Here is a 14,098-nt window from a genome sequence, read left to right as displayed (position 1 = left end):
TGTAAAATATATTTATAGAATATTTCATAGAAGGAATACCTGATTCAAAAGCTAACAAAAGTAACTTGAATCAGGCAAAGACAGTCATTCAGCTGAAGGAACAGATTACAATTTACCAAAAGGTTTACTTTGGTCGCCATCAACTGGTAAATAGAAACAGAAATCATAATGAGAAGGATGATAGAAAAGCGGAAATATCTAAACAACCGAGAGAATGCTTTAAGTGTGGCGAAGTATCTCATTTGATGAGTGAGTGTCCGAAGATTAAGTGCTTTAAATGCGATCAGATAGGGCATAAAGCATCAGTATGCCCGAAAGTACAATGTCAAAGGAAATCAATTTTCAAAACAATATCATGTGGAAAAGTTGAGCTGGCTGGTTTCCATTGAAACCGTTTATTGGGAGTGTGTAAAAGTGAGTTAATTACTATAGGTAGTTTTAAAGCGCAGGTTACTATTGATGGTCTTCAATGGCCCTTAACGTTCCATGTTTATAGAAAAGAGGATATTGACTATGAAGTAGTGATTGGAAACCACATTTTAGAATTAGCTGATATGGTTATCACAAAGGGAAATGCTACTTTTAAGCCTAAAGAAGAAGAAGTGATGCCAAACACAGAAGCGAAAGAAACTGTACACAATGAAGAAGTGAAAACTCCGAAGGGTATGTTACAGGAATTTGAGAGTTTGTTTTTATTAGCTGAAGAAGGAAAGAGTGAAATAGATTTGTGCCATATAACTAAATCGGACGTCAAAGAAGTCAAGCAGCTTATTCACAGTTATGTACCACAACCGTCAAAGAAGAGTCCAGTCGAAATGAAAATATTATTAAGTGACGAATGCCCAGTATACGAACGGCCGAAGCGTTTATCTTTCGTTGATAAAGGTATTGTGGACTCAACAGTAGAAAAATTATTAACCGGGGTTGAGATGAGGACTAATAGTTTCCCTGAGTTACAAGAACTTTTGGAAGAGGAAGCCATAGAAGAGCTGGAAGTTGAACGCACTAACGTTCGTCAGGAAGCTCAGCATAATATGGAGAGAATCCAAGAGGAAAAGCTATAACAAAAAACGCAAAAAGTTAGTTGAGTATAAAATTTATGATTTGATAGCAATTAAGCGAACGCAATATGGTTCAGGATTAAAACTTAAGGCTAAATATTTTGGATCATATAGGGTGGTGAAAGTTAAGTCTCATGGACGATATGACGTAGAAAAGGTAGGAGATCACCAAGGTCCTGGGAAAACCTCAACTGTCACAGAGTATATGAAGTCTTGGAATGGTCAAGTGAATTCATCAGACGATTCAACATTCGAGGCGAATGATAAGTCAGTCCGGCCGAATGTGGGAATGGGTCGAGAGACGAGAAGCGGTCGATTGTATTGAACCAGTTCAGAGGTGCATAATTTGAAGGTTATCAACGATATCGATGACAAACCATCGATATTATTGCGAAAAGAGTTCAATGGCGTCAAGTTGTGTCGACCGGTTGTGTTCCTCGTGGCTGCTCGAATAAAAAGAGTATAGTTATGTAATAATTAAGTGATAAATGTGTAAAGAAATAATGTCGAATAAAACTGTACGATTGATTGTGAGTAAAAACGGCCTAGAAATTCGGGAGGAAAAAGTGGGATTGCACTACGAGTCCCACATCTATATTTTAAAAAATTACCCCTGACGGACGGACATTCCCAGAATACCGACTCTGTTGCTTATCGACCTTTTTTTATACCCTTGCAAAAAGGGTATATTAATTTTGGTCAAAAGTGTGCAACGCATAGAAGGAAGCATCTCTGACCATATAAAGTATATATATTCTTGATCAGCACGACGAGACGAGTTCAAATCGCCATGTCCGTTCGTCCGTCCGTCCGTCCGTCCGTCCGTCCGTCTGGATAAACGCAAACTCCTTAGGAGGAGTAATACGGTCTAGGGACCGTAAGAGCTACAGAGTTGAAATTTTGCATGTAGGCTTGTATATACTGCAGGCGTTGTATATCTCGGATTCAGCCGGATCGGATCACTATATCATATAGCTCCCATACAAATGGCAAAATCACGAACAGTGACTTTTCTTAATAACTTCGTTATTTTCTGAGCTATGCTCATGAAATTTAATATAGTTGAGTAAATTACACATATAAACGACTATGCCAAGATCGGGTGACTATATCATAAAGCTCCCATAGCAACTATCTTTCGAAAAAAGTGACTTTCCTCAATAACTTCGTTACTTTTGACGCGATTGCTTTCAAATTAAACATTTGTTAGTTTAATATATCTGTCAATGGCTGTGCAAAATTTGATAAAGATCGGGTAACTATATCATATAGCTCCCATAGGAACGATCGGTATAAAACAGTGACTTTGATCAATATCTTCGTTATTTCCTATGCTAAGATTGTAGGCGGTTCTTTCGGAAACATTAGCCCTTTTAGCTTAAACGTTTTTCCACTTTGATGGCTATAGGTAAGGAAAAAATTACCAAAAAAGTTGCAAGGGTATACAAACTTTGACGCGGTCGAAGTTAGCCCCGGCCCTCTGGTTATTTTTAAGACTGTAAAATTTCTATTTTCTTATTGCTTTTGTGCTTTTCAGAAGCACCGCATGAACTTTCCATCAGACATTTGCTATTTATTTTAAATTTAGAATAAATTTTCGATGCTCGCTGCATTCATGCGATTCACTGTACCAATCTAAGTAATTCGGGTCCTTCTCAATATTCGAAAGGCATTCATTAATAATTTTTTCTTTTATTTGCTGTTTTAATGTTTTAATGCTGCTTTATCAAGTTAAATAAATGATTTTGTGGGGCTTTAAGCTTTAGGTTCTTGTTTATAGTTTTAAAATTTTTGTTAATCATAAAAAATTCCGATTCCTCATAATTTGCGATCTCTTCTTTTAAAAGTTCTTTGCACGTATCGCAATTGAACTTTGGTTGGGCTTTATGCATAACAAATCCTACGAAATATTTCAATGAATTATCAGTGGCTATACTGATTTCAGTTGGCTGTTCTTTATCAGCCTCGGATACTTCATCCTTCATATTTTCATCTAAGATTATGTTAAAATCTTCGTAATATACCTGATCTTGGTCATTTACGTTTTCAATTGCCAGTTCATGCTTTGTTTCTTCAATAACATTTATTAGCATATCTTCATCTGGCTCGCAATTACCTGTTGTCGTTTTTGAAGTTATTAATTTCATTGACAACATTTTTGATATTATTGCATTGAATTCGAATAACATAGGATTATTGTTTGTGCCACCAATACTTCTTATTAGGTAAAATACATGTTTGTGCCACACCTACTTCTTATTAGGTAAAATACATGTTCTAGCGCATCTTGGTTTAGACGTGACAACATTAAAAAGAATACTCCGTGCCCTTCATTCCAAATATCGCTTGTAAGCATTAGTATTGCGTTTATTAATAGAACTATTCCATCTAAACAATAAACTTTTCTGCGATAAAGACACTTCTTAAAATAGTCTCTCATTTCTATTATGTATTGTTCGTTGTCACTGTCTTTCTGGATCGCTGATTTATTCATATTTCTATCATAAAAATTACTGCTATTCAAGCAATCAAACAACCTGTTTACTTTTTCTATAAATTTATAATAAATAAATAAATTTGCCATGTTGAATCAATGTTTTAATGGCGGATGATACTGTTTGGCTAAATACCTGCGTTGCATATTTAACCTTCATCTTTTCGAAAAAATTTTGAAATATGTGTTTCCTTGTTAATTGTGGGCAAATTCTTGTAGAAGTGTTGCTCGTGTCAATTTCAAGCAATCTCACCACTACATGCCAGGAGACTGTACCATCAGGAGTCTCAATAGAATCTCGCATTAGAATGTTTCTAATGGATTTTGTGAGGTGGGGGACATCATATATGCTATATATTTTCTGGTCATCCAGAGAAAAATAGGGTGCTTCGTTAAGTATTCCAAGTTTATTGAATGCCCCTCGATTGTTGGGCCTTGACCGCATGCTACTGCTCTTATAAAAAGGCCTAGGGTTCTTGCGGCTCTTATATTTGAATCTACAAATTGTGTTAACTTATGAGCAGTTGGCATATAGCCCCCTCACCATGAAAACACATATTTGCTTACATAAAGCGTCAGTTTTTTCGTAGACATCATCCACAAATCCTTCCACTTATCCAATCTCATTCATATAGGCCTTCGAAGAATAAAAATGAAGTAAGTAAGTCGACTCGTCGACTTGGGTATACCATACACCAGGTGAAACAAATATTTAAAATTTCGAAAACAAAATGTATGTCTATTAAATTGTTTTAACATGCCTCATAACCATATGCTATCTCGCTCACTCTACAAATACACGAGCACTCTAGCGCCGCCACTAGCCAACGGTTAATTCTGCCCTTATGGATCGCGTATCAAAATACGTTTATACGCATGTTTTGCATGGTTCTAGTCCGATTTCAATAAAATTTGGTAGTTTGGTAGAAATAGATAAGATTAATTAGTCCGCCAAATTTTATTGCGATGGTCAAAAATTTGCAAGAGGCAATCGGTTTTTTATAATTTATGGAGGAGTAAGTGGGCGTGGCAACATTTTAAAATATATATATTCTGTGCGCATACTAAGCCAGTACACATACTAAATTTGGTGACTTTAACTCTGTTAGTTTTCGAGAAAATCAGTTTTGTTTAATTGGCGGGGGCGGAAATGGGGGTGGCAAAATTTTTAAATAGTCAATATCTGCGCGTCTATTAAGGTAGCTTACATACCAAATTAAATGTCGGTAGCTTTGATAGTTTTTAAAAAAATCAGTTTTATGTAAATTTCGGGTGCGGAAGGTGCCGTGGCAAAAAGTTGGAACAATTTTTTTCTGCGCGCTAACTAAACGAGTATACAAACCAAATTTGATGTCTCTATCTGTTATACTTTTTGAGAAAAACAGTTTTGTGTAAATTCTGGGGGTGTAAGGGGGCGTGGCCAAAATTCCAATTAACTCTATATATTTACATATCACATGAGTCTACATACCAAATTTGTTGGCTCTAGCTCTTATAGTCTCCGAGATCTGCGTGTTCATACAGACGGACGGACGGACGGACATGGCTAGATCGACGCGGTTGTTGATCCTGATCAAAAATATATATACTTTATGGGATCCGAGAAGCTTCCTTCTGCCTGTTACATACATTTTGGCGACTTTATTACCTATGCGTGTATAGTATAATTAATGCTTTGAGCAATTATTTTTTCATCTTCTATCCACGATAGCTTGTTTTTCAGTAACATAGTGCAAATCATGTTTGAATTCTTTGATAGGCATTTTTTCTTTATATTTTCAAAAATATTTTTGTTTGAGTTTTTTTCTTTCAGATATTTAATTTTTCGTGCCTTTTCCGTTTGCAAAAGAATTCTTAAATGTCGATTTTTTTTATTGAAAAGTTTGACTTTTTGTTTTTCTTTTCTTAAATTCTCTGACATTTCAAAGTACTTTTTTATTTGCACAAAATTCAATTTGTATCTCAATAGAGCTGCAATTATTCTTATTTCCATTACCAACCTGGGTTGCAGCATTTGGAAAAAAGAAAATTTCAGAATCTTCTTCTGTGAAGATCAAATCATACAAACCATAAATTTTATCCCTTTCCGAGATATTCAACTTTATGTTGGTTTCTTCAAATAAGCGAAGAGAGAGTTTGATTAATTATCTGAAATGTCAAGAAGGCAAATCTTAACAAAATGGGACAAGGCAAAACTGAACCCGTTTAAACAATTAACACCGGAAACCAACTTCTAAGCTTCGAGCTTCGCACTTCGCAGTTTAAAAATTTTACTGAGCAAGGATATGGTTAAAAATAAATCACCAAATTTTATGTCTTGACAAACAACTAATTATTCTCTGCCCATTGATTTAAAAATTGTTACGTATTCATGTTATTTACTAATTTTTTACTCCCATGTTTGTGAGTTTGACCTAAACACCTAAAATACTGTTCAATCTATAATTGCAGGTTATAAATTAGTAACTAAATCACAAATTAAAGAAAATTTTAATAAATTATATCGGTGCTTAACGGAAATAGTTGTATCTAATGTTATGTTAACAGCATCATTTGCGAGCCATTTCAGATTCAAAGAAAGCTCTGTTAATTTAGAGCTGTTGCCGACTGAGCAACAAGTTGTTTTCATACGATGGTCAAGCGCGTTGAGCTGCTTACTCCGCTATATATATTCGATACGGGTTCGAATCCCCTTGCCGTAGCCACGGAAAAATTCGAAATTTTACTACTTTGTTTGTACCTTCAGCTTTTGCACTGGCAAGAGTTCTTGGTAATTTTAATAATCATTAACTCTAATCCGCTGAAGGTAGATTAAATCGTTCATTCTTACATTCCGTTGACACTGCATTATTAGCTTCTATATGTGAGCCTTGCAGCTTAGCTTATTGGAGTGAACACAATTTTTTTTACGAATGAAAATTTATTCCATCCTTTAAAGCAAAAAACCGAGATCGACTTCTTTAACTTTTTATGCTTCTCTATCTATTATCGAATTGTAAAAACTGAAATTTATTAAAATTTCTACTCACATATTTGACCTACAATTGAAAAACAATTGAATCTAACTAATTCTTATATTCCAAAATGGTGACACATTTGCCTACATTCTAAAGAGAGAATTTGACAGTGGCATAATAAAAGTTTACCTATGATGTCTTTGGAATTTATTGCAACGGACAATGTTCAGTGTGGCGATTTGAATAAACAATTAGACAAGCGAAAACAAAACGATCGTTTCATGAAAACGAACAACACTGAATTCATTTTGGTGGAAACAGCCAATGCACTGCCTTAGAGACTGCAAGTTTCCATTGTATGAAGTCAGTATTTGTTCACCACGGAAAAGGGCTTCTTAAATATATGATGCTGGACTTAATTCCACAAATATATTCATAGAAATGATATGCCTATATTCTTAAATACCTCAATGAGTAATCGGTTTAATCAAATTGCAAAATCCTCCAAATCGATATAAAATCAAAGCCGTCGTAATTCAAAACTGCTGCTGCACGTTTTTGACATTTGATTGTGAACCTAAGAGAACAAGACGAATTTTGCGAATTTCGTACACCTAAAAGTAAATATCTGCGAAAAATTTAATGTGGTCATAAAATTTTAATTTGTGACTTGTTTTTGAAACGATGTTTGAATGTTGTATGAATGTCGTAGACGCGGTTTCGAAGTTTGAATTTAGTTCGCGTTTTTAGGAAACACTAATATAAACGGGATATATAGATACTTTTAAAACAAAACAACCACAAACACCATAAACTTTAATTTTTAAATTCTGAAATTTTAACGAACACTAAGTTTAATTTTTAATTAAAAAATTACTTCTCGATTTTTGTGCATTCGTGTAATTTTAATGAAGAATCGTTTGTTTTTCACTTAATTTTGATGTAAAGAAGTTATTACTTTGCAATTGTTAAATATAATGGTTAGATTTTCTAGATATAGGTTAGGTTAGTTTAAGCAGGCCATCCACTAGGAGTACCACAGACAGATTTTCGTCCGTGGGGTGCGGGAACGGGGGCTTATGTCTGACAGGACATCAAGAGTTGATAAATTGTTCGCTTGGCTGCATCCTGAAGCGTTTTCAGGCGTTTGGAACATCCGCAACATCCGTTTTTGGAACATCCGCAACCTTTCATTTTCTGCAGTCCTTCACATGAGCTGTGTGTCCGATGAGCATGCCTGTGAGCATCCTGCAATCCTAGAATCTGCGCTGACGGTCTGTCGCCTTGCGTGCTGCACATAATCTTGGATATGACTGGTACGCTTACAGGATACAGGTTACAGGATCTTTTAAAATTTAGCCAAATTTCCAAATAAAAGAATTTATTTTTACAATTTCGCCTAATTTCCAAATAAAAGAATTTATTTTTGTGGGACTTAATTTTGATGTAGAGGTTTATATAATTAAATATCCAATTTTCCCAATAAGGAAAAAAAAGATATGTTTTGTGAGTTAAAAGCAACGTACTTTATTATTTGAATGAAAACTTAGAACTGGTTACAAAAATGTCTTATGGTTATCTTTATAAGCTAAATTTGGGAGCCCTTTGGTGGCGTGATTGATATTTCGATGATTTGATTGGTCCGATTTTAATTGCTGAGTTAGCGTTCTCACGCTTTTGGTTGTTAGGGGGACAATTATTATTTCAAGTGTTTAATTGTTTATGTTAATTTTATGGATTAGCGTTCATACGCTTTGGTTTTGAGGGGGACAATTGTTTATAAAAACGGATGTTTACTTTAACGTTATGAATTTTAGGGGGCGAAATATTTATATGTTATTGGGTATTGGAGTTGGATATATGACTCCCCCATCCTAAAGAAAATAGCCTGTCCTCAGGCTGTAAATATTGGAGTATCAATTTTGTTTATAATTTGGGACTCAATTTTTTCAACAATTGGGGTTTCGATTATGTCTGTGGGACCACGATTGTTATTTGATCGAAAATGCTTAATTATTAATTTTTGTGGCATTGCCTTAAACTTATAGATTAAGTATGTAATCAAACTTATTATAGTAAGTATAAAAGTGGTTAATGTAATAGTTAGAAATGCAGTATAATATTTCGTATGTTCGTTAATTATCTCTTTTGTTTGGATAAAGGAAATAGGTTCTAGCCTGGTGATATTGTTTGCATAAATGCTTTAGCTATAGTCAAGCAATGAATTTATTAGATTCCATGTTACAATTATGTTTGGTTCAATGTAATTAGTTTAAAAATTCTTATATGTCTTAGTGTATTTACAAGTGGTTGGGATTTGATTTAAAATGCCTATTATACATTCGTTAGTTTCTATTTGTTTTGTGTTTTTATTGAACAAAGTGTTGTTATTAAAATAGTATTTATCGTATGAATTTTCTGTCAAAATATTTTTATTCTCGTCTGGATAAGGAAGTATCTCAAAGATAGGGGTTTTTATTATTTCTTGAGGAATGTTTGAAATGATAAATATCTCGTTTGAACTTGGTTTAAACCAGGTGAGCCTTGCAGCTTAGCTGATTGGAGTGAACACAATTTTTTTTACGAATGAAAATTTATTCCATCCTTTAAAGCCAAAAACCGAGATCGACTTCTTTAACTTTTTATGCTTCTCTATCTATTATCGAATTGTAAAAACTGAAATTTATTAAAATTTCTACTCACATATTTGACCTACAATTGAAAAACCATCTAACTAATTCTTATATTCCAAAATGGTGACACATTTGCCTACATTCTAAAGAGAGAATTTGACAGTGGCATAATAAAAGTTTACCTATGATGTCTTTGGAATTTATTGTAACGGACAATGTTCAGTGTGGCGATTTGAATAAACAATTAGACAAGCGAAAACAAAACGATCGTTTCATGAAAACGAACAACACTGAATTCATTTTGGTGGAAACAGCCAATGCACTGCCTTAGAGACTGCAAGTTTCCATTGTATGAAGTCAGTATTTGTTCACCACGGAAAAGGGCTTCTTAAATATATGATGCTAGACTTAATTCCACAAATATATTCATAGAAATGATATGCCTATATTCTTAAATACCTCAATGAGTAATCGGTTCAATCAAATTGCAAAATCCTCCAAATCGATATAAAATCAAAGCCGTCGTAATTCAAAACTGCTGCTGCACGTTTTTGACATTTGATTGTGAACCTAAGAGAACAAGACGAATTTTGCGAATTTCGTACACCTAAAAGTAAATATCTGCGAAAAATTTAATGTGGTCATAAAATTTTAATTTGTGACTTGTTTTCGAAACGATGTTTGAATGTTGTATGAATGTCGTAGACGCGGTTTCGAAGTTTGAATTTAGTTCGCGTTTTTAGGAAACACTAATATAAACGGGATATATAGATACTTTTAAAACAAAACAACCACGAAACACCATAAACTTTAATTTTTAAATTCTGAAATTTTAACGAACACTAAGTTTAATTTTTAATTAAAAAATTACTTCTCGATTTTTGTGCATTTGTGTAATTTTAATGAAGAATCGTTTGTTTTTCACTTAATTTTGATGTAAAGAAGTTATTACTTTGCAATTGTTAAATATAATGGTTAGATTTTCTAGATATAGGTTAGGTTAGTTTAAGCAGGCCATCCACTAGGAGTACCACAGACAGATTTTCGTCCGTGGGGTGCGGGAACGGGGGCTTATGTCTGACAGGACATCAAGAGTTGATAAATTGTTCGCTTGGCTGCATCCTGAAGCGTTTTCAGCAGATGGACTCCTATGTACCTAAGCCTCATCGCTGCCAAGGCTACACAGGAGGTTTGCAAGCGTTTTTGGAACATCCGCAACCTTTCATTTTCTGCAGTACTTCACATGAGCTGTGTGTCCGATGAGCATGCCTGTGAGCATCCTGCAATCCTAGAATCTGCGCTGACGGTCTGTCGCCTTGCGTGCTGCACATAATCTTGGATATGACTGGTACGCTTACAGGATACAGGTTACAGGATCTTTTTAAATTTAGCCAAATTTCCAAATAAAAGAATTTATTTTTACAATTTCGCCTAATTTCCAAATAAAAGAATTTATTTTTGTGGGACTTAATTTTGATGTAGAGGTTTATATAATTAAATATCCAATTTTCCCAATAAGGAAAAAAAAGATATGTTTTGTGAGTTAAAAGCAACGTACTTTATTATTTGAATGAAAACTTAGAACTGGTTACAAAAATGTCTTATGGTTATCTTTATAAGCTAAATTTGGGAGCCCTTTGGTGGCGTGATTGATATTTCGATGATTTGATTGGTCCGATTTTAATTGCTGAGTTAGCGTTCTCACGCTTTTGGTTGTTAGGGGGACAATTATTATTTCAAGTGTTTAATTGTTTATGTTAATTTTATGGATTAGCGTTCATACGCTTTGGTTTTGAGGGGGACAATTGTTTATAAAAACGGATGTTTACTTTAACGTTATGAATTTTAGGGGGCGAAATATTTATATGTTATTGGGTATTGGAGTTGGATATATGACTCCCCCATCCTAAAGAAAATAGCCTACCCTCAGGCTGTAAATATTGGAGTATCAATTTTGTTTATAATTTGGGACTCAATTTTTTCAACAATTGGGGTTTCGATTATGTCTGTGGGACCACGATTGTTATTTGATCGAAAATGCTTAATTATTAATTTTTGTGGCATTGCCTTAAACTTATAGATTAAGTATGTAATCAAACTTATTATAGTAAGTATAAAAGTGGTTAATGTAATAGTTTGAAATGCAGTATAATATTTCGTATGTTCGTTAATTATCTCTTTTGTTTGGATAAAGGAAATAGGTTCTAGCCTGGTGATATTGTTTGCATAAATGCTTTAGCTATAGTCAAGCAATGAATTTATTAGATTCCATGTTACAATTATGTTTGGTTCAATGTAATTAGTTTGAAAATTCTTATATGTCTTAGTGTATTTACAAGTGGTTGGGATTTGATTTAAAATGCCTATTATACATTCGTTAGTTTCTATTTGTTTTGTGTTTTTATTGAACAAAGTGTTGTTATTAAAATAGTATTTATCAGAGAAAGGGGTTTTTATTATTTCTTGAGGAATGTTTGAAATGATAAATATCTCGTTTGAACTTGGTTTAAACCAGGTGAGCCTTGCAGCTTAGTTGATTGGAGTGAACACAATTTTTTTACGAATGAAAATTTATTCCATCCTTTAAAGCAAAAAACCGAAATCGACTTCTTTAACTTTTATGCTTCTCTATCTATTATCGAATTGTAAGAACTGAAATTTATTAAAATTTCTACTCACATATTTGACCTACAATTGAAAAACCATCTAACTAATTCTTATATTCCAAAATGGTGACACATTTGCCTACATTCTAAAGAGAGAATTTGACAGTGGCATAATAAAAGTTTACCTATGATGTCTTTGGAATTTATTGTAACGGACAATGTTCAGTGTGGCGATTTGAATAAACAATTAGACAAGCGAAAACAAAACGATCGTTTCATGAAAACGAACAACACTGAATTCATTTTGGTGGAAACAGCCAATGCACTGCCTTAGAGACTGCAAGTTTCCATTGTATGAAGTCAGTATTTGTTCACCACGGAAAAGGGCTTCTTAAATATATGATGCTAGACTTAATTCCACAAATATATTCATAGAAATGATATGCCTATATTCTTAAATACCTCAATGAGTAATCGGTTCAATCAAATTGCAAAATCCTCCAAATCGATATAAAATCAAAGCCGTCGTAATTCAAAACTGCTGCTGCACGTTTTTGACATTTGATTGTGAACCTAAGAGAACAAGACGAATTTTGCGAATTTCGTACACCTAAAAGTAAATATCTGCGAAAAATTTAATGTGGTCATAAAATTTTAATTTGTGACTTGTTTTCGAAACGATGTTTGAATGTTGTATGAATGTCGTAGACGCGGTTTCGAAGTTTGAATTTAGTTCGCGTTTTTAGGAAACACTAATATAAACGGGATATATAGATACTTTTAAAACAAAACAACCACGAAACACCATAAACTTTAATTTTTAAATTCTGAAATTTTAACGAACACTAAGTTTAATTTTTAATTAAAAAATTACTTCTCGATTTTTGTGCATTTGTGTAATTTTAATGAAGAATCGTTTGTTTTTCACTTAATTTTGATGTAAAGAAGTTATTACTTTGCAATTGTTAAATATAATGGTTAGATTTTCTAGATATAGGTTAGGTTAGTTTAAGCAGGCCATCCACTAGGAGTACCACAGACAGATTTTCGTCCGTGGGGTGCGGGAACGGGGGCTTATGTCTGACAGGACATCAAGAGTTGATAAATTGTTCGCTTGGCTGCATCCTGAAGCGTTTTCAGCAGATGGACTCCTATGTACCTAAGCCTCATCGCTGCCAAGGCTACACAGGAGGTTTGCAAGCGTTTTTGGAACATCCGCAACCTTTCATTTTCTGCAGTACTTCACATGAGCTGTGTGTCCGATGAGCATGCCTGTGAGCATCCTGCAATCCTAGAATCTGCGCTGACGGTCTGTCGCCTTGCGTGCTGCACATAATCTTGGATATGACTGGTACGCTTACAGGATACAGGTTACAGGATCTTTTTAAATTTAGCCAAATTTCCAAATAAAAGAATTTATTTTTACAATTTCGCCTAATTTCCAAATAAAAGAATTTATTTTTGTGGGACTTAATTTTGATGTAGAGGTTTATATAATTAAATATCCAATTTTCCCAATAAGGAAAAAAAAGATATGTTTTGTGAGTTAAAAGCAACGTACTTTATTATTTGAATGAAAACGTAGAACTGGTTACAAAAATGTCTTATGGTTATCTTTATAAGCTAAATTTGGGAGCCCTTTGGTGGCGTGATTGATATTTCGATGATTTGATTGGTCCGATTTTAATTGCTGAGTTAGCGTTCTCACGCTTTTGGTTGTTAGGGGGACAATTATTATTTCAAGTGTTTAATTGTTTATGTTAATTTTATGGATTAGCGTTCATACGCTTTGGTTTTGAGGGGGACAATTGTTTATAAAAACGGATGTTTACTTTAACGTTATGAATTTTAGGGGGCGAAATATTTATATGTTATTGGGTATTGGAGTTGGATATATGACTCCCCCATCCTAAAGAAAATAGCCTGTCCTCAGGCTGTAAATATTGGAGTATCAATTTTGTTTATAATTTGGGACTCAATTTTTTCAACAATTGGGGTTTCGATTATGTCTGTGGGACCACGATTGTTATTTGATCGAAAATGCTTAATTATTAATTTTTGTGGCATTGCCTTAAACTTATAGATTAAGTATGTAATCAAACTTATTATAGTAAGTATAAAAGTGGTTAATGTAATAGTTTGAAATGCAGTATAATATTTCGTATGTTCGTTAATTATCTCTTTTGTTTGGATAAAGGAAATATGTTCTAGCCTGGTGATATTGTTTGCATAAATGCTTTGGCTATAGTCAAGCAATGAATTTATTATTGATATTTCGTTTAGTTGTAAGGCACAATCGTAAATTTTTATTATGTTATTGCCTTCTATTATTAATTCGTTGTTTACG

The 14,098-nt window shown here is 33.7% G+C and overlaps 1 long non-coding RNA gene across 1 annotated transcript; it reads left to right on the top strand.

The window, feature by feature from the left end:
• The first annotated feature begins 232 nt into the window (after positions 1-232).
• On the top strand, positions 233-1,620 carry LOC124461592. Its single transcript, XR_006955150.1, has 3 exons — positions 233-414; positions 497-1,079; positions 1,176-1,620. It is a non-coding gene; the product is annotated as an uncharacterized LOC124461592 (long non-coding RNA).
• The last annotated feature ends 12,478 nt before the right edge of the window (positions 1,621-14,098 follow it).

Source organism: Drosophila willistoni, unplaced genomic scaffold, assembly GCF_018902025.1.
Source record: "Drosophila willistoni isolate 14030-0811.24 unplaced genomic scaffold, UCI_dwil_1.1 Seg535, whole genome shotgun sequence".
NCBI lineage: Eukaryota > Metazoa > Arthropoda > Insecta > Diptera > Drosophilidae > Drosophila > Drosophila willistoni.
This window is presented reverse-complemented; position numbering and strand designations above follow the sequence as displayed.